This window comes from Mauremys mutica, chromosome 26 (genome assembly GCF_020497125.1).
Source record: "Mauremys mutica isolate MM-2020 ecotype Southern chromosome 26, ASM2049712v1, whole genome shotgun sequence".
Lineage (NCBI taxonomy): Eukaryota > Metazoa > Chordata > Testudines > Geoemydidae > Mauremys > Mauremys mutica.
The window spans coordinates 10,830,675-10,856,684 of record NC_059097.1 but is presented as its reverse complement, the minus strand read 5'-3'; the positions used below and the strand labels follow the sequence as shown (position 1 = coordinate 10,856,684).

General features: G+C 48.3%; 1 protein-coding gene and 1 non-coding gene across 2 annotated transcripts in view; one reads left to right on the top strand and one right to left on the bottom strand.

Moving 5' to 3' along the window:
• Positions 1-26,010, top strand: part of LOC123356632 — a 1,710,063-nt gene that overhangs the window by 1,620,613 nt on the left and 63,440 nt on the right.
• Positions 7,528-7,601, bottom strand: TRNAT-UGU. The gene has a single exon. It is a non-coding gene; the product is annotated as a tRNA-Thr (tRNA).

Here is a 26,010-nt window from a genome sequence, read left to right as displayed (position 1 = left end):
AGTGATAGCAGCTCATGTCTCGTGGGTCCCCTCGAGGGGGTCGGGTGGACCTGACGCTGGATGTTCCCCTTTGGTGGGGGTTCTCCATAGGCCCTCGCTGGGAGGCCCCGTGCTGACTTTCTCTCTGCGTTGAGGCAGGCCTGCTCATTCGAGACGCCTCCCTGCTATCCCCTGCCCGACGGTCCACAAACTCGTCGGCCAGCCGGCCTGCATGCTGCGGGTTCTCCGGCTTCTGGTCCATCAACCACAGCCTCAGGTCGGACGGGCACTGCGCATACAGGTGCTCCAGTATGAATAGGTCAAGCAGGTCCTCTCTAGTTTGGGCCCCAGCTGTCCACTTGCGGGCGTACCCCTGCGCCCGGTTGACCAGTTGGAGGTATGTGACCTCCCGGGTCTTATGTTGACTCCGGAACCTCTTCCGGTACATCTCCGGGATCAGCCCAAACTCGCGGAGCAGGGCCTCTTTGAACAGGTTGTAGTCCCCCGCCTCCGCCCCTCTCATTCGGCTGTACACCTCCACGGCGGTGGAGTCCAGTAAGGGGGTGAGGAACGGGATCCTGTCTGCAGGGTCAACCCTGTGCAGCTCACAGGCGTTCTCAAAGGCCGTCAGGAAGGTGTCTATGTCCTCCCCCTCCTTATGCCGGGCCAGGAAGCTCTTATCAAAGCTCTTTGTAGGCTTGGGTCCCCCCTCACTCCCCGCAGCCGGGGCCTTACTGTTGTTCAGCTGGGCCAGTTCCAGCTCATGTTTACGTTGCTTCTCCTTCTCCTCCCGCTCCTGTCTCAGTTCTTGCCTCCTTAGCTTGAGCGCCTCCCTGTCATATTCCAGCCGCCTCCGCTCCAGGGACAGGGAGCTCCACCGGGACGATCCCCTGCTGGCCACTGAGCCCTCGGTAGTTGCTGGGCTCCCCCTCCCCCTACGCCTAGGGGTGGGGGGTCTCGGGACGCCCTCAGCGGCCGGCTGACCACTCCCAGTGGGGACAGACACTGGTGCCTGTGCTGCATCTGACGGGCTGCTTCCCTCAGAGACCGGGACCGGTTCATTGACGTGGTCTCTCTCCTCCAGCCGGGCAATCAGCTGGGCCTTGGTGAGCTTCCCACTGCGCAGCCCCCTCAGCTTGCACAGCTCCACCAGGTCACACTTGCGCTGCGTGGCATACATCTTCCTGCTGGCCACTCGCAGGCCGGGTGCTCGCTGCTCCCCACGGGTTCCAGGGGGACCCCTAGTGTGCCAGTCCTTGAGGTCACCACCTCTCTGCCAGGGTCGAGCTGCAGACTCCTCTGCCCCTGGGACCGCTCGCTGCAATCCCCCGGGGGGACCCTGTTACTGCAAAGTCCTTCTCTCTGGCCACACTCTCCCAGGGGTGAATCGCCCCTTCGTTTTACTGCTCCCCAGTCACTTACTGCAGGAAGCGCCATCCACGGGGTGCAGACGATCCCACCGTTGACACCAGTTGTCACGGGTTGTGAGGGAGTCCAGTCCGGCACCCCTCTTCCTGGGACTCACAGTGACTCTCAGCCAGACCGTAAAACAGAAGGTTTATTGGACAACAGGAACACCGGATACAGCCCAGCTCATGTTCAGAGCCAGGACCCCTCAATCTGGCCTTCCTGGGGGGTTCAGGGTGCTTGGATCCCAGCCTAGGATCCCCTGAAAACCCACCACCCAGTTGCCCAACCGAAGACTGACTCCACCCTCTCCACTCAGCTCCTTTTCTTTTGTCCAGCTCCTGGGCCGAGGTGTCACCTCCCCTCCCCCAGGCCTAGCTCATGTTACAGTCTGAATACCTGCGTTTCACCTAAAATCCTCCCTGCTCTCCCCTCCTCCCTGCTCTCCCATCCCCCACATAGACAGTCCCTACTCCATCACAGGGGGCTGGCCGCGTACCACCTGCAAAGGAGGGAGGGGGGCCCCAGGTCTGCTTCTCTGAGGGGCTGGAAGCTCCTCTGAGGGGTTTTTGGTTTACAGGGTGGGCACAGGGCTGTCCCTGCGGAGCAAGTGCCTTGTTCCCCTGGAGGTGGATGGGAGAAAGGTCACTGGGTACTGGGACACGGGCGCAGAGGTGACGCTGGCCCGGCCCGGGGTGGTGGCCCCAGATCGGATGGTGCCCGACACCTACCTGACCCTGAGGGGTGTGGGCGGGACCCCATTCAAGGTGCCTGTGGCGAGGGTACACCTGAAGTGGGGGGCCAAGGAGGGCCCCAAGGACGTGGGGGTACACCCACATTTGCCCACAGAGGTGTTAATGGGGGAGGACCTGGAGGTCTGGCCAAGCAACGCCCGGGGTGCCCTGGTCGTGACCCGTAGTCAGAGTAGGAAGGTACTCTGCCCGAGGCGCAGGACCCTAATCTGGTGGGGAGGGAACGACCAGAGACACAGCTCAGAGAGGCTGTGGCTCCAGACCCAGCCGGTGAGAGAGAGCAGGTCCCCATCCCTGTCCCAGCTGCCGAGTTCCAGGCCGAGTTGCAGAAGGATTCCTCCTTGTGGAAGCCCAGGGACCGGGCTAACCTCAGTGTGGTACAGACCATGAGGAGAGGTTGCAAGGAGAGGTTCCTGTGGGAGAAGGGGTTCCGGTACCGAGAATGGGCTCCCCCCGGGGAAGTGGAGTCATGGGGGATCAGGAGACACTTCCCCAGAAGTTTCACCACAAGCTGCTGTACCTGGCCCATGACATCCCTCTTGCAGGGCACCAGGGAATCCGACGCACCAGGCAGAGGCTGCTACAGAACTTTTACTGGCCTGGGGTCTTTACCCATGTCCGACAGTACTGCCGATCCTGTGACCCCTGCCAGCGGGTGGGGAAGGCCCGGGACAAGGGGAAAGCAGCTTTGAGGCCTTTGCCCATCATAGAAGAACCTTTCCAGAAGGTGGCCATGGACATAGGGGGACCTCCCAGCAAGGCGACACGGTCGGGAAAGAAATACATTCTGGTGGTAGTAGACTTCGCCACTCGCTACCCCAAGGCGGTGGCCTTGTCCTCTATCGAAGCAGACACCGTGGCAGATGCGCTGCTGACCATTTTCAGCCGGGTGGGGTTCCCCAAGGAAGTCTTAACGGACCAGGGGTCCAACTTCATGTCGGCCCTGCTCCAGTCCCTGTGGGAGAAATGTGGGGTCCGGCACAACTGGGCCTCAGCGTATCACCCCCAGACCAACGGGCTGGTGGAGAGGTTCAACGGGACGCTAAAGATGATGCTAAAAACATTTATGAACCAGCACCCGCAGGACTGGGGCAAGTACTTACCTCACCTGCTGTTCGCGTACAGGGAGGTACCCCAGGAATCTACTGGGTTCTCGCCTTTCGAACTGTTATATGGAAGGCGGGTGAGGGGGCCCCTGGACCTGACGAGAGACGAATGGGAGGGGAAGGCTGCTCCCGATGGAGAGTCAGTGATGAAGTATGTCCTGACCTTCCGGGAAAGACTTGCCGAGCTCATGGGTCTGGCCAGGGAGAATCTGGCCAGAGCCCAGAGGAAGCAGAAGGTCTGGTACGACCGCACGGCGCGGGCCCGCACCTTCGCCACTGGGGATCAAGTGATGGTTCTCATCCCCGTGAGAAAGAACAAACTCCAGGCTACCTGGGAAGGGCCCTTCAAGGTTATTAAGCAACTAAATGAGGTAAACTATGTGGTGGAGCTGTCGAACTGGGCGCACCACCGCCGGGTGTACCGTGTGAATATGATGAAGCCATACTATGACACGGGGAATGTGGTGTTGGCCATGTGTGGACACTGGGAGGAGCAGAAAGATGACCCTTTAGTGAATCTATTTCGAGGGACAAAAGTTGGTTCTCCCCTGGAGGCAATTCCCCTCTCTGATCAGCTGACCCCGGCCCAGCAAGCTGAAATCAGAGGGGTGCTGCATCTATACCGACAGCTGTTTTCCAACCAGCCTGGGCACACTAATTTGACCGTCCACCGGGTGGAGACTGGATCACACCCCCCTATAAGATGCTCCCCTTTTCGGGTCACCGGGAAAACTGCCCAGGACCTAGAGAGAGAGGTCAGGGACATGCTGGCTTTGGGGGTGATCCAGCCGTCCGCCAGCCCCTGGGCCTCCCCAGTGGTGCTGGTCCCCAAAAGGGATGGGTCGATCTGGTTCTGTGTGGACTATCGAAAGCTCAATGCCATCACTGTATCTGATGCCTACCCCATGCCCAGGCCTGACGAGCTCCTAGACAAGCTGGGAGGCGCTCGGTACCTCACCACCATGGATCTTACAAAGGGCTACTGGCAAGTGCCGCTGGACGCAGATGCCAGGCTGAAATCGGCCTTTATCACCCCTCTGGGGCTCTACGAGTTTCTGACCCTGCCCTTCGGCCTCAAGGAGCGCCGGCCACCTTCCAGCGCCTGGTGGATCAGTCCCTGCGGGGGATGGAGAGTTTTGCCGTGGCGTATATTGACGACATCTGCGTCTTTAGCCGGACCTGGGAGGACCACGTGTCCCAGGTTAAACAAGTGCTGGACCGACTCCAGAAGGCTGGGCTAACCATAAAGGCTGAGAAGTGCAAGGTGGGGATGGCTGAAGTATCTTACCTGGGCCATTGGGTGGGGAGCGGCTGCCTAAAGCCAGAACCAGCCAAGGTGGAGGTAATCAGAGACTGGCCTGCTCCCCAAACCAAAGAGCAGGTCCAGGCCTTTATTGGGATGGCGGGGTACTATCGAAGGTTTGTGCCCCACTTTAGCACCATAGCCGGCCCCCGTCACTGAGCTGTACAAGAAGGGGAAGCCAGACAAGGTGGTCTGGACCGAGCAGTGCCAGCAGGCTCTCCAGGCGCTGAAGGAGGCTCTGCTCAGTGGCCCAGTTTTGGCAAACCCAGATTTTGACAAGCCCTTTATTGTGTTCACCGACGCCTCAGACACGGGGCTGGGGACGGTGTTAGTGCAGGAGGATGAAAAGGGGGAGAGACACCCTATCGTGTACCTGAGCAAGAAGTTGCTACCCCGGGAGCAGAGCTACGCGGCCATCGAGAAGGAATGCCTGGCCATGGTGTGGGCCCTTAAGAAACTGGAGCCATATCTCTCTGGGCGACACTTCACCGTGTACACCGACCACTCTCCCCTGACCTGGCTGCACCAGATATAAGGAGCCAATGCCAAGCTCCTGAGGTGGAGCCTGATCCTGCAGGACTATGACATGGATGTGGTCCATGTGAAGGGAAGTGCCAACCTGATAGAGGAAGCGTTGTCCTGGAGAGGGGGCCCTGAACTTCCCCAGTTCACTGGGCAGAGTGACCCCGCTCAGTTCAGTCTCGAAGGGGGGAGAGATGTGATGGAGCAGGGGCTGTCTGTGTGGGGGTTGGGAGAGCCAGGAAGGATTTTAGGTGAGGGACAGGACCTGAGCCTGTAACCTGAGCTAGGCAGGGGGGGAGGGGAGGTCAACACCTTTGCCCTGGGAGCGAGACAAAGGCAGAGAGCTGAGCGGAGAGGGGGAGTCAGTTTCGGTTTGGGGCTGGGTGGTGAGAGTTCAGGGAATCCTATGCTGGGATCCAAGCACCCTGAACCCCAGAAGGGCCAGATTGAGAGGTCCTGGCTCTGAACACAAGCTCTGCTGTAGCCTGTGCTCCTGTTGTTCAATAAACCTTCTGTTTTACTGGCTGGCTGAGAGTCACTGTGAGTCCCAGGCAGAGGGGTGCAGGGCCTGACTCCCCCACACTCCGTGACACCAGGGTGGGGACATGCTGCTGCTTCCAGGAGCTGTTTGAGGTAAGTGACAACCAGAGACTGACTCCCTCCCTTGCCCCTGCCCTCCCAGTCTCCTAACCCCTCAGTCCCAGCCTGGAGCACCCTCCTGCACCCCCAACCCCTCATCCCTCGCCCCACCCCAATCCCCTGTCCAAGCCTGGAGCCCGTTCCCACACCCTGAACTCATTTCTGGCTCCACCCCAGAGGCCACAACCCCAGGCAGAGCCCTCACCCCCTCCCATACCCAAACCCCCAATTTTGTGAGCATTCATGGCCCCATACAATTTCCATACCCAGATGTGGCCCTCGGGCCCAAAAATTTGCCCACCCCTGATCTAATCCCTAACCACAACTGTACTCAAGGGTTCATTGGTGGAAAGGGGGATTAAAGGAAAACTACCATATAATGAGAGAATTCTTTAATTGTTGAGGATTTATTATTACCAATGAAAATGAAATTAAACACGAAGTTACTCTGTAACGAAGAAGAGACTTAATTGTGTGATCAACTGAATTATACTGGAGAAATAAAACTTGTCTTGTTTTTCTTTTTGTTAGTAATATAGGAAATTGGGGCTAATCCTGAAAAGCTTCTTTGATTTAACTTACCCCCCTTGGCCTAAAATGTCCGGCTGTAAAACCTCACTCCAAAGGCTGGGGTGGGGGAATGTGTGTGAGAAGTAGAGTAGAGGAGAAAACTGACCCAGGATTGATTTGAATGATTTGTATTTCAAATGGAACTTCTTTTGATTAGCTTCCAAGTCAATTTCTGCGTAGGTGTGTTAGCAAAAAGAAGAAGGTCAGAGAAAGTGTGGGCCCCTTACTGAATGGGGCAGGCAACCTAGTGACATGATGTGGATAAAGCTGAAGTGCTCAATGCTTTTTTTGCCTCGGTCTTCACAGACACGGGCAGCACAGTATGGGGCGGAGGTGAGCAGCCCTCAGTGGTGAAAGAACAGATTAAGGACTATTTAGAAAAGCTGGACATGACCAAGTTCTTGGTTCCAGATTTAATGCATCTGAGGGTCCGGAGGGAGTTGGCAGATGTGACTGCAGAGCCGGTGGTCATTATCTTTGAAAAATCGTGGCATCTGGGGGAGGTCTCGGATGATTGGAAAAAGGCAAATGTAGAGCCTATATGTCTGCACTGTAATTTTATAGTCTTGGAGCCCAAGCCCCATAAGCCTGAGTCAGCTGACCTGGGCTTTGCGACAGGTGCCCTGGTGTGTTAATCATAGTGTAGACATAACATTAGGCTACATCTACAGTGCAATGAAACACCCATGACTGGCCCGTGTCACATTAATCAGGGTCATGCGGCTTGGGCTGTAAAGTTGCAGTGTCCGTGTCTCAGCTCAGGCTCAGTCCCCTGCTCCAGGAGCCCAGAAGGTTGGGAGGGGGTTTAGCAAGTGGAAATGGTAAAACCGCTGGGGAGTATTACCCTGGACTCATGGCATTTCTCCATTGGTCTGTCTGCTCTGGGGCAGGGACAGAAACACATCCTGCTGCTTTCATTATTTCAAAGGGTGGTTTAGGATTTTCATTCTCAGACACAGTGCACAAAGCAGGACTCAATCCTGGGCGTAAACTAAATGAGCTGCCCACAGATTCTGGCAGCCACAATGAGCCATTTGGTGTGAGAGCCCAGACCTGCCCCTGTCCCAGAGGGAGGGGGTCATCTGAGAGGGGACTGGACCACTGACCTATCAGCTCTTAACTCCCAAACTTTCAGTAACTCTATTAGTGCCTGTGAGTGTAATTTAAACCATACTGGACTGGACCATCTAGCTCTCTGTTTTGTCCTCTGACAGTAGCCAATACCAGGTGCTCCAAGAGCTACTTAATAAGGCACCACTGGGAGTTGAACCCAGGATCTCCTGTTTACAAAACAGGTGCTTTAGCCAGCTAAGCCATGGGGCCTGCCTATGGCTAAAGGACACTGTCTGCCCACACCTGACTCCCTGCCATCCCCACCAGGGCCTGACAAGCTTTCCTTGTGTTTGGATTCTGCAAAGCAGAGGAGCAGGTGAGGTTTTCCTTGCAAGCTGTGTGTGAGTGAATCTTTGGCCAGGTCTGCACTACAAAGTTGTTTCAGCAGAATTATATTGCTCAGGTGTGTGAAAAAAACACTACATTCCCTCGGTTGGCAGTTTGTGGCTGGTGCACACACGGCAATGCCATGTCTGGTGACAAAACTGCCCTGTTTTGGCGACAAAATAAAACCACCTCAACAAGAAGCCTAGAGCCTTTTGCAGCAAACTTAAAGCAACAAAGTGTCAGTGTAGATGCTGCTGTTCTTTGTATCACCATAACTGGCCTCCGCCAGTATCCCACAATGCCCGCCGTGAACTCGCCTGCCCTGCATTCCTGCTACAGAGGCTGGGCCCCTCCCCTTTCATCGCGCAGGGAAGTTCTGACAGCTGAGCCTGCTGCTCTGCTCCGGCAGCCAGGAGCAAATCACTGCCGTGGAATGCTGCTCTCCGGCCCTGCGAACACAGAGCAGGGGGCGGGAACTTCCTTACATTGGGGAGGCCCCAGCGTCCAAACTGTGACGCCCCTATGACACCCCTTCCCTCCAGGAGGCTCTTACCTTCTAAACAGGGACGGCTGTTTTCTAGTAAAATCACTAAAAGGGAAGGAGAAAACTCGAAAGAGGTTCCTGCTGGTGCTCACGTCCGTGAACCCGAATACTCTCTCAGTCCTCAAAGAGAGACCTGGAGAAGGAGACTTGCTGGAGCAAAGCCACAGGGGTCTCTGAGGTCTCCCTGGCCCCTCGCCCCTGTCCTGCCTGGCTGATGTCAGCATCTCTCTGTGAGGTCACCACCTCCCCACCGCCTTGGACCAATAGTCTGAGGTCCTGCAAAAGGCCTTTGTGATGTCACTGCCACACCCCTCCCTTGCTGTGCCAATGTCCTGCCCCTGGCCAGGCACTTTGGAGGTTTGAGCTACTCCCTGGGGATCACCCCACTCAAGGAGCGTTCGTTCTAGGCAGCAAGCCGGCTAGACAGGGAAACATCAGACACTGCTCCCAAAGCTACACTCAGTTTTTCAGAAATGAGCCGACTTTATGGCCAGAAGAGACCATTAGAGCATCTAATCTGACCCCCTGCATATCACAGGCCTCCTGTAGGACACAAGAGCTACTTTTGGGGCAAACAAATTCCAGAAAGGCATCTAGTCTTCATTGACTGACATCAGGAGTGGGGGAGGGATAGCTCAGTGGTTTGAGCATTGGGCTGCTAAACCCAGGGTTGTGAGCTCAATCCTTGAGGGGGCTGCTTAGGGATCTGGGGCAAAAATTGGTCCTGCTAGTGAAGGCAGGGGGCTGAACTCAATGACCTTTCAAGGTCCCTTCCAGTTCTAGGAGATTGATATATCTCCAATTATTACCTTTAGGAGATGGAGAATCCACCACTTTTCTTGGTAGCTTGTTCCCATGGTGAATCATCCTTACTGTTGAATATTTGTGCCTTAGTTGTAATATGAATTTGTCTCTTTTCACCTTCCAGCCATTGGGTCTTGTTAGGCCTTTCTCTGCTCGATTCAAGAGCCCTTTAATACCCAATCTTTTCTCTCCATTAAGACACTTCAACACTTCAGTGAAGTCACCTTTCAATCTTCTTTTGATAAGCTGGACAGGTTGAGCTCTTTCAATAGCTCCCTAGAAGGCATTTTTCTCCAGCCCTCAGAACATTTTGGTGGCTTTTTGCTGCTCTAGCTCCAATTTCACAATATCTTTTTCAAATGAGGACACCAAAACTGGAGGCTATTCCAATATCAGTGTCATAGGTTTGTTCCTCACTTTGAACTTTAGCGTCCACAAGATGGGGACCTGCATGGACTCCTCTAAACTAAAATCCTAGTTTAGATCTGGTAAAGCTGCCACCAGCCAAGTTTTTAGTGTCTGGCACACTCCCTGTTCCCCCAAACTTTCCCTGGGGAACACAGATCCAAACTCCTTGAATCTTAACACAAAGAGGGATTCCCTATCCCCCTTCCCTTCCCCTGAAAATCCAAACAAGGGAAGAAATCAATCAAGTTCTAAAAAGAAAAGGATTTTATTAAAAAAAAGTAAGTAAGTAAGTACACTTTCTCTGTAACACCAGGATGAAAAATATACAGGGTCTAGCTTATAAACCTGGAGAGGCTTTCTCCCTCCCCCCCCCCCTTTCTCAGAATAATCAAAGTAACAGCAAACAGAAATAAAGATATTTCTTCAGCAAACATACAATTGCAAATGTAGAAATTAATTATAAGACTAAACTGCCTTTCTAATACTCACTATACTGAATAGAAGAAAATACTTCAGGAAAACTTGGAGATATGTCTGGCCTCTCTTAGATCCAAAAAGAGAACAAAGACCCAACAAGGAACACAGACAAAGACTTCCCTCCACAGAGATTTGAAATTATCTTGTCCCTTGGTTGGTCCTCTGGTCAGGTGCTCATCAGGTTACTGAGCTTGTTAACCCTTTACAGGTAAAAGAGACCTTAACTCTTAACTATCTGTTTATGACATGCCCCCCAAATCGCAGACAGTGGGGGACCCACTCTGGCGATGATTTCTTCCCAGAACTTTAAAAATAAACAGATTAATAAAACACATAAGCGAGTGCACAGCTCCTTGATCTGTTGCCGCTGTAGACGTTCCAGGGTTGTGGAGAGGTTTACCTCTTCCACACCACCATTACTTTTTCCTTCGTAGTAGACACCTTCAGGCCTCTCAGCGTCATCTGCTCCCTGGGCTGTAAACTGACAAACCTGTAAGTCTCTGGAATAAAAGGGCTTTAGAGAGTTAACATGATACACCTTAGGCTTTAAGGAGGAATTAGGAAATGCTTTGAGGTAGTTAACAGCTCCCAGGCGCTCCTGGACCGTGAATGGTCCTTCCCATGACGCTTCCATCTTATGGGCCTGTTGTGCCTTCAAGACCATAACCTGGTCTCCTACTTTGAAGGAACGCTCTCTGGTATGTCTATCATACCAGGCCTTTTGCTCTGCTTGAGCATCCTTTAGGTTTCATTTAACCAGGGCTAAAGAATGTCGGAGGGTGCTTTGTAGGTTGCTTACAAAATCCAGAATGTGAGTTCCTGGAGAAGGTGTAAACCCCTCCCATTGCTAATTCACCAACTGTAATGGCCCCTTAACCTCGTGGCCATACACAAGCTCGAATGGTGAAAACCCTAAACTGGGATGTGGTACAGCCCTGTAGTCAAATAGCAACTGCTGCAACACTAGATCCCAATCAGTGGAGTGTTCATTTACGAATTTACGGATCATGGCCCCCAAAGTTCCATTAAACCTCTCCACCAGGCCATTGGTTTGGTGGTGGTACGGGGTGGCAACCAAGTGATTCACCCCATGAGCTTCCCACAGGTCTTTCATGGTCCCTGACAGGAAATTTGTTCCAGAATCTGTAAGAATGTCGGAGGGCCAACCTACCCTGGCAAAAATGTCAGTTAAGGCCTGGCACACAGTTTTAGCCCTGGTGTTGCTTAGAGCTACTGCTTCCGGCCATCTGGTAGCAAAGTCCACGTAAGTCAGTATGTACTGCTTTCCTCTGGGGATCTTCTTTGGGAAAGGACCCATAATATCCACAGCTACTCGCTGAAATGGGACCTCAATTATGGGGAGTGGCTGGAGAGGGGCCTTGACCTGGTCTTGGGGCTTTCCTACCTTTTGGCAAACCTCACAAGACCGGACATAATTGGCAACGTCCTTGCCCATCCCCTCCCAGTGGAAGGACTTCCCCAACCTGTCCTTGGTTCTGTTCACCCCAGAATGACCACTGGGATGATCATGGGCCAAGCTTAAGAGCTTTTCCCAGTACTTAGTTGGAACTACCAACTGTTTTTGAGGATGCCAGCCTTCCTGGTGTCCAACAGAAAGAATCTCCTTATATAAAAGTCCTTGTTCTACAACAAACTGGGATCGGTTAGAAGAGCTGAGAGGCAGTGGGTTGCTCCGTGGCCGCCCAAGCTTTCTTAAGGCTGTCATCGGCTTCCTGCTCAGTCTGGAACTGTTCCCTTGAGGCTGGAGACACTAGTTCCTCCTTAGACTGTGGACTTGGGCTTGGTCCCTCTGGAAGCGATGTAGGTGATGAGGTTGTTTCCGTTGACTGTGAACCGCTCTCCGCTGGTGCACTAGGTTATATTTCAGGCTCTGGCTGAGTCTCTTGGGTAGTGTCAAAGTTAGACTCAGGACTCACAGTTTGTCAGACCACTCTGTTTTATTAGCACAGCGCTCTGCTAATAACACCCAGATAATGTGAGCACCATGCAAGACACAAACTATCTTATTTATACAGATAAAAGGGTGAGAACTTAACAAGATAACAAAGGAAGCAGAATCAGATAAGTTTACCTGGGCTAGGCATGCACATCTTATTTCCTTACTAACTATTACCCATCTTCTGTTAATGTTTCACCATTAGCACCATTGTTTATGCCTAATGTTTCTTTTCCTGGCACCTGTATTTCAACATTTCTTATTTCTTCTTAAAGGTACATACAACATTTCTTTAATCCATTCTTATTTTTACAATATAATTAATTCTACTTTCACAATCCCTCCTTTTGGTCAAGCTCACACCATGACCAAAATTTTACTGGGTTCCACATATTAACCGTTCTTTATCTCTTTGTTCATCAGCAATATTCAAAATTATCATATTAGCACTCTGTTCTGGGACAGTCACCTGAGTGGCATGCCTTACACAATTTTGGGTACAACAGGAGACTAACTGAAAACATACAAAAATTATTAGGATTCCAAACAGGATAGTCAGGGCTCCCTGAAACAACCCGTTTCCTATGCCAGAGAAATTGAACAGGTTACTTAGCCACTTCCATAAAGAACTTGGCTCTTCATGGGGAAGATATGCGATTTGTTCTAAGTGGCTAGCATGATCTATTACCTCATTGGTATCGTCAGGTATAAACACACAACATTTTTTCCAGTGAGAGCACAGGTCCCTCCTTTGGCCGCCAGCACTATGTACAATGCCTGACGGTTTTGGAGAGCCACCTGTTAGACCACCCCTGTTTCTTTGGCCAGGGCTCTTAAACTTTCTTCAGTTTTATTTGCCATTATTTTAACTACTTCTTTTAACCTCAGGAGCCTTTTTTGCCTGGTGTATTACTCCCCCAAGTGGGTTAAAGGAACTGCCAATAGTCTCTTCCCAGGTGTCATTACTGTTCCATATTCTGTTAAACGGACAAGGTCCTCCAGTGGGTCTGGGGAATTGAGTGGGATAGCCAGGACAGGAACATCAGTTTGAGAGTGGGCTGGGATGTGGCTGCAGACCCAGCATTTAGAAATATTAAGGGTCTGAGCAATCCACACTTGCTGCTGGATAAAAGAATTGTCATTGTGGACTCCTCAGACCTTCAGACACCAACAGCCGAGGAACAGGCACCACCAGAGGTGCATGTTGGAGGCAGGGCCCTTCTGGTTCTGACAACTTCAACTGAGGGAACTGTAGTCACAGTTTTATGTCCACCAGGCAGCAGGCGCTAGGCTCACTACTGCTTTTTCTTGGGCCTTGCTTTAGGTAGTCGTCTGCTTCTGGCAACCCTTACGAGAACGTAGATTGTAAGGTATTGCAGGCTGTTCCTCTACGTCATCTTCTGGAGTCAAAATTGATTCTGCGTGGTCCTGAGGTGATGATTGGTTCGCTGGGGGTGGTGCATTCTTACACGGCAAAGCATGTATCCATGCTGCGGATGCCAGACAGTTTAACAGCCGTCTGGGTAGTAAGCAGTGCCTGATGATTCTTTGATGCTCTTTAAGTCTTTTTGCTTCTTTCCTTGACTCTGGCCTTCACACCTTATCTTTTCCTGATGCATTCATTCGTCATTCACACAAACAGATTGAGAATACAAACAGTAGTATTTTATATCGAGCAAAAAAAGGCATTGCAAATTAAACCTTGCTAAGTTTTACAATTAATAACCAAGACAATTTACATTGAGACCCTGGCCTTCAATGTTTCTCTAATTTACTTAACATAGACACAATAGAGAATCCTGTCTTTTACTACCTAAATCTTAAAACAAAGAGTTAGAGAGGGCCCAATTTGTAATGCATATGGGAAAACAGAATCTTATAGTCCCAGAGGGTCATTTCTTTCTGCTATTCAAAAAGGGTGGCTAGCAGGATGAAATCAAATTATACATTATAAAGTCCAGCTCCTACATATCCCCCTTTCGACACTAAGATTATTAATCACCAGTGTCACTTATTTAGTCCACATAATAGAAAATACTGGGAGGTGATTTGGGTCTGTGGCTCTAGCTTTGCATACATTTGTTTTATCCACCAGCACATTTTAAACATTTCAATTAAACACATACAATTTAAAACCAAAAACAATTAGGGGTAGTAACATTAGTGTGCCAGTAGTTGTGGGAGACCATCCAGAAAATGTTATACCAATGGTAAGCTGTTATGTCTTTCTGCAGTGGCAATTCTTAACATGTCCCCATTTGCGTGTATAATATGAATGGTTCTGTTTCCCACATTGTTTTGTTTGTTTGTTTGTTTTTGGGAACTATGTTACCTTTTTACCTTTTTAAACAGATGATTGGTAACTGTTTGCCATTCAATGCCAAGACTGATAGAGAACTCAGCTAAATCAGTGCTTACAGTAAGCTGAGACTTTTTGGTTGTGGCAAATAGTAAATGTGATTATTGGTAAACACAGTACTTACATTATATGTACATTTGTCTACTGGTGGGTTGCTAACACTTTTATCCTTTTAAAACACTTCTCTCCAATAATTAACACACACATTGCCCGTTATACAGTACTTTGGTCTAATTATTAATGTTTATCCCACATACAGGATCCTAGTGAGATGTCTTTACTACCGGGCTTTGGAGCAACAGGCAGGATAAGCAGACCCACTTTGGAGGAGTCCACTTGGTACAACCTCTAGTGTCCAATGGTTTTCCTTCCTCCCCAGCCCACTGGCTTGAGGTCTGAGGTAGCCAGAAGGATCCCAGGTGCAATCTGTGGAGTGGGCTAACTTTCCATATCTTTGCTTCCAGAGCCTGTTGGTGTGCAATTTGAACAACAATTTCTTCACTTAACAAATTTTGTCTTACCGTACTGGAGACATACCTATCAATATAACTGGATGCAGTATTAAACAATTATCTTTTTCTTTGCTTTAACAGATGTATTAAAACCTTAATATTCTCTGATATTACCCAAAACATCTTATGTTCTAAATATCTGCATTTTAGTACATTCCATAGCTATTGCAGTATGTTTTTTTTTTTTAACTTTTATTTGTTTTTGTAATAGGTTGTTCTGTAGCTGGTATTAGCTTTTTCTGATTTTCTGAAAGACAAAAATAACATTTTTCTACCTCTTTCAGGGTGGCATTGATTGTCGCTTAAAAGATTACTTTCTTTTACAAATACCCTTGCTGATTGCAGGCAAAACAGAGGGATTACCCCCTATTATCCTGTTTTGTTTTGTTTTGTTTTTTTTAAATAGGCAGGCCAGGTTTTAATGGCTTCTACTTTTTAAGGGTTATGGGGAAATTATTCCACTGTTTAGTTATTAAATTCATGAGGTGGTGTATCTCAAGTTTTTCTTTTTATATTGCAGACCAAGTTTGTAATGTTTTTCCTGCTGTGTTAAGCTTTAAGTTTATTCACAGGTAATAGCTGAGAAGCATCATTACCATATTACCTTCAAGGATTTTTCCAAAAATCATACACACTATACGTTGTTACAGGGGTACTTACTAACATTAAATTTATTTCAATGTTTAATATTAACAATAACATTTAGCATCAAATCTCTTAAAGGGATCTTGTTATACCATGTCTTTTATTTAGGCAATTTCTTTTGTGCTGGCAGTTTTCACCTTCCTTTGGCAGTTTTCACCTTCCTTTATCAGTTAGGTAATTTGCATCAGCACAGGCTTGGCTTTTGGATTCAAAGCCATCAGCAGAGCTCAGAGACTCTGTCTTAAAAAGGACACAATCAACTTCCACCAGAGTTTTGATTTCTTTCCACTTTCAACTCCTGTTTACAAAACACACAGAGATCTGAAAAAGAAAACACAGTCTATTGCGGCACTTTTTGGAGCCCTAATAGGATTTTAATTCAGTAGCATATTTCATTTGTATTTCTTTTACCCCTTTTTACAATATACACTGCACATGTCCTAGGGAAAAAGCACATTCCTTCTATATTACAACTTTTTTTTTAAACATTAGCCATATCAATTGTTACATACGATGTAACTGTTTCTTTTTTCTTACAGAGTTTTCAGGTACCGTTATTAAAGTGACAGTCTGATTACACAGAGCCATTTTAAGGCTCAGTGTTTTTAACATTGCTTCTTTTTGTTTTGTGCACCTCACCTCTGCTGTTGCTTCAGAGGGGCACTGTTAATTATTTTTTTTAATTCTCTCACTACAGCTCTTATTTGCTATTGTTACAAAAAAACCCAACCAACCAAACAAAAAGACTCCAGAATCTCTCCCTATTCTCCTGATTTTGACTGCCCTATTGCAGCCATGACTTGGTTTTTATTTAAAAAACATTTTAAATTTTATAAAGAATCAAGTTACCCCTTAAGGGTTAAATGCTAAATCCCAAAGCCAAACAACACTAATTACCTGTGTCTTGCAAAAAGGTTTATCAGTTTTGAAACTTTGAATTAGAGTCAAATGAATTTTTAGTGGCATTAAAAACAAAAACAAAACCAATTTATCTTACACCTACAAAACAGGAGTTTTACAAACCAGATGTGCTGGTTTAGATTCTTAGAACTTTACAAGTTTTCACAGACAAATAGATACATACACATTTTCTTTTCCTTAACATTCCTTTACACTGTTTTGTTTTTACATAGCTGTATATATATTTGGATTATTTACAGGCATTCTTCTGGAAAAGGGCCCATTTTCCCTTCAGAATGGCTGCAAAGAAACCAAGAATTCTCTCTCTTTAACATGGTCCTTTTTAACATTTTCATAAAGTTTAACTGCTTAATTCTTTCCAGCTTCTGTAGAGTTAACTTTTCACTCTCTTTCCTTAAATCACTTGTTTATCTCCCAAAATAACACCTTTATCACCTCAGATTTCACCAATTTAAGTATTGTTCCAGGGGTTCATGCCTGCACTTACTGCTTTTCTTACTCCTGACACTATGCCCTTAGGGCTTCCAACCTGTTTTTCAGTTTCTTTATCTGTTGCTTGCCTGCTTTTCTGGGCCCGATCCTGCTTTTTTTTTTTTTCAATGAACCGTTTGTGAGTGATATTGTGGTCACTTCACAATTTTGAAAGAAATGTTAAGGAAAGGGACCAGGAAGGGTGGGGGCCAGTTGAGGAGCCCACCCTCCTTGCTGAATTGGTAGTGGAACACTAAAGAATCAGTTTTTGAGGCAGACAACAAAGGGGAACAGAACAAGGGACTTTTGTCCTTTTTACAATGAGATGGGAGTATTAAGGGGATTGCATCGATCCGGGGTGGGTTTTTGAGAACGGGGTAAAGGGGAGCGCTCGGTCTGGTGGTGGGAGAGGAGGCTTTTAATAAAGCTTTTAACTTATTATTTGAATATTTGAGAGAGGCGAGTTTTGATTTTGTCCTGCTACTATTTGCCTCTTCCCACCACTGAATGAAACAATTAACCTCTTCTTTAGCCAATTTAGTTTTAGGTTGGCCGAGTTTGTCCTTTAAGACGTCCACTCGGTCTTTGTTCCAAGATTTTAACAGTGGCCACTGAGTTTTGGGATCCCCCTGAGTTAGCCTAGACCATTTTTCCAGAAATTTACAGGAGTCCGGACCCTTCTTACAGGAGTCTGGACCCATCCTAAATACATAAAATGAGCCGGCGTTCGTTTAGGGAACTGTCCCTACTTAGACGTCTGGTTACCCATACAGGAGGACTTCACACACCAATCGCACAAGAAGGAAATTCGGGTTCGTCAGAGCGATGCCCGGTGCAACATACAAAAGGAGCCCACAGACTACTGCCTCAATCGCCCTTGCTTTCACACCAGGGGTTTTACCCAAAGTGCAGTGCGGCTGCGATTGTGCTGATTCCACTCACTCAGACCACGGGGGCAGGAACCCCTTGGTTGGCCGATCCCCGGACGGAGATGGCACCCAGACTCAAACACTCCACAGGAGGACGGATAGACACAGAGACAGGACAGTCCTCAGTCCGGACAAAACACAGAAATAATTACCTGACCAGATTCCTGATGTCAGATCCCGGGATCCCTACCAGAACAGAGTGGGAACCAACAGGTTCAATGGCGTAGACTTCACTGTGGTCGTGTGCCTTTCTGTTCTGGTGGAGGACCGCTCGGGCTAAATGCCCAGGTGCCGGCTGCCACGGTCGTCCTACAAAAACGGTCAGGAATCACACAGCCCCAGTGAAGACAGTTGCCATCTCGGTGGAACCTCCAAATTGTCAAAGTTAGACTCAGGACTCACAGTTTGTCAGAACACTCTGTTTTATTAGCACAGCGCTCTGCTAATGACACCCAGATAATGTGAGCACCATGCAAGACACAAAAAGGATGAGAACTTAACAAGATAACAAAGGAAGCAGAATCAGATAGGTTTACCTGGGCTAGGTATGCATATCTTATTTCCTTACTAACTATTACCCATCTTCTGTTAATGTTTCGCCATTAGCACCATTGTTTATGCCTAATGTTTCTTTTCCTGGCACCTGTATTTCAACATTTCTTATTTCTGCTTAAAGGTACATACAGCATTTCTTTAATCCATTCTTATTTTTACAATATAATTCATTCTACTTTCACAAGGTTCATCAACACCAGATAGACTATTATGGGCTGTTAAAGACAACAAAAAAGACAACAAAAGACAGTTGTTGTGCTCTTGACTTCCCATTAGCTGACTTTGCAGCTCAGAGCACATGGCAGGAAGGGGATAAAAAACCCATTCAGAAGGAACTGAGGATCTGTATGCTGCTTGGACTCTGGGGGGCAAAGTTCCTAGGCATAAGCAAGAGATCCCCAGCTGCCTAGCCGGGGTTAGTCCTAAAGACTATGCAGAGCTTGCTTATTATAGAAGCTTCTATTACCTTTTGAAATTTAAGACTGTAACTCGTCTGCATCTATCGGATTACCTGCTTTAACTTTGTAAACAACTCTCCTTTCCTTTTAAATAAGTCTTAATACAGGTTATGACAGGTCTGGCTATAAGTATTGTCTTTGTTGTGAGATCTAAGATTCAATTGACCTCAGTAAGTGACTGGTCCTTTGGCATGAGGTCAGGCTTGACAAAGCCCTGGCTGGGATGATTTAGTTGAGGATTGGCCCTGCTTTGACTCAGACTTTAAGGTCAGAAGGGACCATTATGATCATCTAGTCTGACCTCCTGCACAATGCAGGTCACAGAATCTCACCCATCCACTTCTATAACAAACCCCTAGCCTATGTCTGAGTTACTGAAGTCCCCAAATTGCGGTTTGAAGACCTCAAGCTGCAGAGAATCCTCCACCAAGTGACCCGTGCCCCATGCTGCAGAGGAAGGCGAAAAACCTCCAGGGCCTCTGTCAAATGCCTTACTGAAATCAAGGTAAATTAGATCCACTGCATTTCCTTTATCTAAAAAATCTGTTACTTTCTCAAAGGAGATCAGGTTGGTTTGGCACGATCTACCTTTTGTGAAACCATGTTGTATTTTGTCCCAATTACCATTGACCTCAATGTCCTTAACTACCCTCTCCTTCAAATTTTTTTCCAAGACCTTACATACTACAGATGTCAAACTAACAGGCCTACAGTTACTTGAATCACTTTTTTTTCCTTTCTTAAAAATAGGAACTATGTTAGCAATTCTCCAGTTGTACGGTACAACCCCTGAGTTTACCGATTAATTAAAAATTCTTGCTAATGAGCTTGCAATTTCACATGCCAGTTCCTTTAATATTCTTGGATGAAGATTATCTGGGCCCTCCGATTTAGTCCCATTAAGCTGTTCGAGTTTGGCTTCTACCTCGGATATGGTAATATTTACCTTCATATCCTCATTCCCAATTGTCATCCTTCCATTATCCCTAAACTCCTCATTAGCCTTATTAAAGACCGAGGCAAAGTATTTATTTAGATATTGGGCCATGCCTAGATTATCTTTAACCTCCACTCCATCCTCAGTGTTTAGCGGTCCCACTTCTTCTTTCTTTGTTTTCTTCTTATTTATATGGCTATAGAACCTTTTACTATCGGTTTTAATTACCTTTGCAAGGTCCAACTCTACATGGCTTTTGTCCTTTCTCACTTTATCCCTACATGTTCTGACCTCAATAAGGTAGCTTTCCTTGCTAATCCCACCTATCTTCCACTCCCTGTAGGCTTTCTGCTTTTTCTTAATCACCTCTCTGAGATGCTTGCTCATCCAGCTTGGTCTACACCTCCTACCTATGAATTTTTTCCCATTTCTTGGGATGCAGGCTTCTGATAGTTTCTTTGAGCAGGGGGTTGGACTAGATACCTCCTGAGGTTCCTTCCAGCCCTGATATTCCATGATTCTATGACTGGCAGTAACCTGAACATTGCTGTGATTCGTGGGGTAAGACAGTGGTTCTCAACTAGGGGTCCTGGGCCCCCTGGGGGCCACTAGCAGGTTTCAGGGCAGGGGCCAAGCAAGGGCAGCATTAGACTCACTGAGGCCCAGTGCAGAAAGCTCCAGTCCCAGCGCATGGGGCTGAAGTCCAGGGCCCTGAGCCCCACCACCAGGGGCTGAAGCCAAAGCCTGAGCAATGTAGATTTGTGGGGCCCCTGTGGCGTGGTGTCCCGAGAGAGGAAGAAAGTGCCCTGAGGACGCAGCCCGAGGGCTGAGCCCTGACACACGACTGGCTCAGAGGGTCTCTGCAGTCAGGAAGGGCTCGCAGCGAGGGAAGCCTGGCAACTGATGGCTGGAGGGGTGAAGAGGTTTGGGGTACGGTGGGGGAAGAAGCGTCTGGGACTGGATAACCTGGGGCTGGGCAGTCTCCATAGGGGACACTTGCTCCTCCTGTGCCCTTTCCACGCACTCTTGCGAGGCGAGAATGACCACCTGTCCCCACCCCCAGCGGCAGCCGTGTCTCAGGACTCTCCCCAGTTGCACCCACTAACTCTCCTCCCATTTGGGGTATAGCTCGGGGCAACAAATTCCCACCAAGATGAACCCAGCTGGCTGCTGCCTGTTCTGGTGCCACAGGGGCCTCTGGTGGGTGAAAGGCAGAACTGCAGCACTGCTCAGGCAGAACGTATCTTCTTCAAGCCAAAAAAAAAGAAATTCTGCGCTGGACGTGAATTCTGTGCATACGCAGCGGTGCAGAATTCCCACATGAGTAACTCACACCTGGCACAAACACAACCTGCTCACTCCCATCTCTTCTCCCTATGTGTCGAGTCCCAGAGCTGCTGCTGTCATTAATGCACACAGGCTTTCACTCCCATTAGTGCTGGCAAGACCCAATCCAGCAACAGGACTGAACCCTTATTTTCCTATCACATGAGACAGTCTCAGCTGAGGGGGAGGTGAGATGGGGAGGGGGTACAACGGGGAAAGTTGTTGTACCCATGTTGGTCCCAGGATAGCAAAGAGTATTTTTAATTGGTTCTAAAAAATTACCTCACCCACCTTGTCTCTCCAAGAGATCTGAAAGTGGCAGGAGGAGACAAACAGGAAGACAGAGCTCAGGACTCTAAACCAAACATTTCAAACCCCTGGAAGAAACTACATTTCCCTTCTGCCCCTGGGTATGTTTGTATCCTCTATGAGGGACCACCCCATTCCCCTCACAGCAGCAACGGGAGACTGCAGCCAGCCCCAGATGGTCTTTCCCAATCCTGGGATGTTTGTTGTCACAAAGATTGTGTGTGGTGGGTGCACGGGCTGGGGACACCCGGACTGATCTGCAGATTGGAAAGTCAGGGCAACTCTAGCACAGCTTGGGGGCTGTGGGCAGGGGGAGCAGTTCTGGAGCTGGGCCTCTGTCCTCTCCAGGTCCCATGGCAGATGGCTCTGGCAGCATCAAGTGGGTCCACCACTGCAGGGGAAGGTTGGGGTAGTGTCTGAGATCAGGGAGAGAATTGGAGGGGGGGGTCTATGCCCAAGAATGGGGGATGGAATTCACCTCCCCATCCCTCTGCAGAGCTCAGCAACTAGGGCTTTATCCAGTGAAGTGAATTTCACTCTGGGTGACTTTGAGTCAGTCACTGAAAGATCCTTGTGCCTTCAGTTCCACACTGGCCACAGGAGTTTACTAGCCCTCCCTCCCCAGACTGCTGGTGGCAGCCAGGGATAATTAGTGGGTTATGGGAATTAGAAGATGAAAATTCACTAAGAACAATGATATTTGTGTGTTTATTATTAAATCCCCAGACACCCACCAAACCCCATCCTCCTTCCGATGAGCTATAAATATCTAAGTGACTCGGCTACTGATCCTGCAGTCAGTTCCTGCCCTTCCCCACTTTCTAAAGCAGCACTTTTAAGAACAGGTCAGGGAAACATGTAAATACTTTGAAACAAATTCCAGAAGCTGCTGAGCATGGAGAAGTTAAAATGAAACCAAGGTTCCGTCTCTCCAAGGACCTGGCCCCTAGTGCAAAATAAGACACTCCCCAGGAATCTGAAATGGCCACTTCATAACTGATAATGTTATTAATCTGTTCACTTCTGGGAATTACCACTAAGAGAAACAACCCAGTGATGGTGATATCCTGAGGAAAAGACCTCATGTGTCTTTAGATCAGAACGATATACACTAAAATGCCTAATTCGTAGCCCTACGGCAATTGCCTGGTGTCACTACAGGGCAGAATTAAGGTTGGTGCCTTAGTTGTGAATTCCCATCCCCTAGCATATTGCAATTGCTGTTAAGGGGGTTTGACAAAATTCATTGTGTGTATTTCTTTCTTTTAATTTCAATAGATAGTGATATTTATTTTTAAGCCCTTTTTTCAATGTTTACAATTTCAGTGTTCAGAGCTGTGGGAAGTTATGGGGGTCATCAGACAATTATTTAATAACAGTAACTGTTGAGAGTCCAAAAGCCAAATCATAGAATTGTTCAAAGAGAAATTGTCTGGCACACCTAAAATATACAGTGTAAATATCCTTAAATCAAACTTCACTTTCTCTAGAAGCATTTCTGTATATTACCTATATAAATTTTTTTTCATTTGTGTGTGTGTACAGTGAAATTAACATTTACTGCAATTTATTCATAAAAATCCAATCCTTTCAAGCATAATTTTAAGTAATGAAGTACTTGAATTCTTTCACTTCCTAGACTGGAATGTTTCACTTCAGGATAATTACACCCTCCCTGTGATGTATTTCACTCTCAGTACTGTAACCCCCTCGTGATGTAGCTCCTGTCTAGGAGCTCTGCTGAAGCCAGTGGCATTATGATCAGGTGACACACTGACACAAGAGCAGAGACACATGGGGGAGGGTGGAGGATGAGGCAACATGGAGGCTACCAGAGTTGAACGTGGCCGTAAGAGCAAACGCTCTCTCAGCCTCTCCTCTCTCCCATCTCCCATCGTCAGTAATTCTGAATCGTTCCCTGAAATCTAAATAGCCCCAGTATGAGAGACAGTGATTAACGCAGGTACCTTAGGGGCTGCAGCGCCAGCCCCCTGCCTGGATGAGGAGGGTGAAGAATTGCAGTAGAAATGGGTTAGGTTGGGAGAGGGCACAGCTGATGGGGGTCTGGGAGCTGAGTTGACCAAGAGGCCAGAACTCATGGGGGGTTTCAGAGAAGAAGTCAACAGGACTGGGTAGAGGCATTTCAGTGTATGTATTTAATTTAGAAACTTTTCATTCACATCTAAACACCTTGGAGCTAAGTTGGGTTGATGCATTTCCACTTACAGTGGTACAGTTGTAATTAGGTGCTTAATCAGATGCTCATGCAGCACAAAGCAGTCATTAATGGGTGAGCTTTCATTCATTAACTTGACTGTGTGCTGTGCATCGCTTTGAAAAAAAGATGCTGTGAGGGAGTGTCAACATTTTAGGCAGTAAGAAATGGTAAGTAGGTGTCAGTTCATTTCTCATGCATTCCTCTCCTAATTTTAATTTCAGTTTTGAATCAGTATTAATACCATGTTGTTTTAACAGCAGTAGGGTCCATTTGTATAATTGTTTGCAAGATTTCATTGGATATTGTGACCCAGCCGTCTTCACCTTTTATTTTCAGATTCCTAAATACCCCCCAGCGCACCTCTCCTGACAGACTGCAGGCCCTGGCCGGTGACATGTTCCTTAGAGAGCAAAACACCTGACAAGCCCTTTCGCCCTCAAACGCGCATTTGGCTCTTTGACGTTGCTTTATCCGCCCCACCAGAAAACGCTGTAGGGAACCCGGTCATTACAGCCAACCGTCACTAGGTACCGTTCTACCAGCTCTGGGCCAACATTCAAATGGTTCTGTTTGTTTATCTTTCATTCAGCTTCGCAATTCTTAGATCCCATTTAAAAACTGGAAGTGAAATAACCGAAGCAAGTTAAGACGAGAGGGATACTGGGCATAGGTGGGGGTAAAACAATAACTGGAAAGAACTGACTATGCAAAAAGGAACATCGCAAACTATCAGAGCCCCAGACCCCCGTCCAGCTGAACCCACCCCAGCCAGGCATATCAAGCTGGGTCCCTGAAAAAATCGCCCAGCCCGTCTGGCAGTGAACGCTGCGTGTTCCAGGCAGAGCTATGGTGTGTGCGTCTGCTCTGCTGACATGCTGCTTTGGTACGGAACGAGCCACGGCCACAGGGAGCAGAGACATGGACTCCTACAAAACACAATCCCACATACACCTCCAATGCCACATCCTCCTGCCTCCCCACTGTCTGCCATCCCCTCCCCCACCTCCACATGGCCATTCTCAGCCTACTGCTAACACTTCCTCTCAGCCTTCAGCACTATAAATAAATAAAATATGGTGTTACAAAAGGTAGATTGTGCAGAGAAACCTGATCTGGACGTCAGCAAGGCTTTTGATACAGTTCCACATGGGAAACTATTTGTTAAATTGGAGACTATGGGGATTAATATGAGAACCGAAAGGTCAATAAAGAATTGGTTAAAGGGGAGTCTACAAGGGGGTCATATTGAACGGTGAGTTGTCAGGCTGGAGGGAGTTACTAGGGCAGTTCCTCGGATCAGTCTTGGGACCAATCTTACTCAACACTTTTATTAGTGATCTTGGCACAAGAAGTGGGAGTGGGACACAGAGCCGGGAGGGATTGCCAATACGGAGGAGGACAGGAACATCATACAAGAAAAGCTGCCTGTCCTTGAAAGCTGGAGTAATAGAAATGGGATGAAAATCAATAGTGCACAAATTCGACTTGTTAGTCCCCAGGTGCATAATTTTGCAATAAGCTGGGGGTTTGTCAATTGGAAGTGACAGAGGAGGAGACTGGTTGATCACAGGATAATTATGAGCTGCCAATGTGATGCAGCCGTGAAATAGGTTAATGCAGTCCTAGGATACATCAGGTGAGGGATTTCCAGCAGACACATAGAATCATAGATTATTAGGCTTGGAAGGGACCTCAGTAGATCATCTAGTCCAACCCCCTGCTCAAAGCAGGACCAATCCCCTGACAGATTTTTGCCCCAGATCCCTAAATGGCCCCCTCAAGGATTGAACTCACAACCCTGGGTTTAGCAGGCCAACGCTCAAACCACTGAGCTATACATGAAAGGGTTAGTGCTGTTATACAAGGCACCAATGAGACCTCATCTGAAATACACCTCTACCTTCTGCCCTTAAAGTCTGTGAGTCTATAAGCTGTGCCTTGCGTTGCACAGACACTGATGGAGATCAGGGCCCCATCATGCAGCACATGGCAGAGAACCTGACTGAGATCAGTAGCCCCATTCTGCTGGGCACTGCACAGACAGAGAGGGACAGTCCTTGCCCCAAAGAGATCACAATCCAAGCAGACAATGGGGAGGAGGAAAACAGAGAGGGGCTGTGACTTCCCCCAGGTCACCAAGCAGGTCAGGGACAGAGCCAGGAACAGACCCCGGTAACGCCAGAGCCCCGTCACCCGCAGCTTGGAAAGGTCCCCAGACCCCACTGTATTATGCTGCAGGAAGAGGTGGTTTGTCCATGCATGCACAGGCTGTCTTGGCAGGGCAGCTCAGCTGCGGTCCCTGCACACAGCTGGGTGTGTGGGTCATGGGTCAGGAGAAGTCAGTGTCCAGCCCTGTGGGGCTGTGCTCCTGGCTCATACCTCCAGCACTCACTGCTGCCCCTCCCTTACCAGCTGCACTGTTCAGCCAGCCCCAGGCCTCTGGGAGGTCACTGCCCCCCACC